Consider the following 395-nt stretch of genomic DNA (forward strand, 5'->3'; position numbering starts at 1 on the left):
GGATTCCAGTCTCATTCCCTTGAGTTTTGTGTTCTGCAACGGTTCTACTTTCTATCAGCACTCTGGGTTACAGAACCCAGTTGATGCCATAAGCTCAAATCCTGGGATTTGGTGCTGGGATGTATGCCAATATGATATTGCGGACATCTTTGGATTAACTTTTCACACTTTTCTTTTGTCTCTGTAATAAAGACATTCTTCTTCTGTAAATCTGTCTGAGACCATGTTTCTGTGCTCATCCTCCAACAAAACTCACAGCAGTATCTGTCACATTCTGGAACACAGGATGAATTTCTTATGCTCAAATTGGAGAAGAAAGCTGCTAGCCACCAATTTTAATGGTCCTTAATTAATGTGTGGATGAGGAGGAGTTATTAACATGGAATGAGGGGTTA

This window comes from Propithecus coquereli, unplaced genomic scaffold (assembly GCF_000956105.1).
Source record: "Propithecus coquereli isolate 6110/MARCELLA unplaced genomic scaffold, Pcoq_1.0 Scaffold594, whole genome shotgun sequence".
In the NCBI taxonomy this organism is placed as follows: domain Eukaryota; kingdom Metazoa; phylum Chordata; class Mammalia; order Primates; family Indriidae; genus Propithecus; species Propithecus coquereli.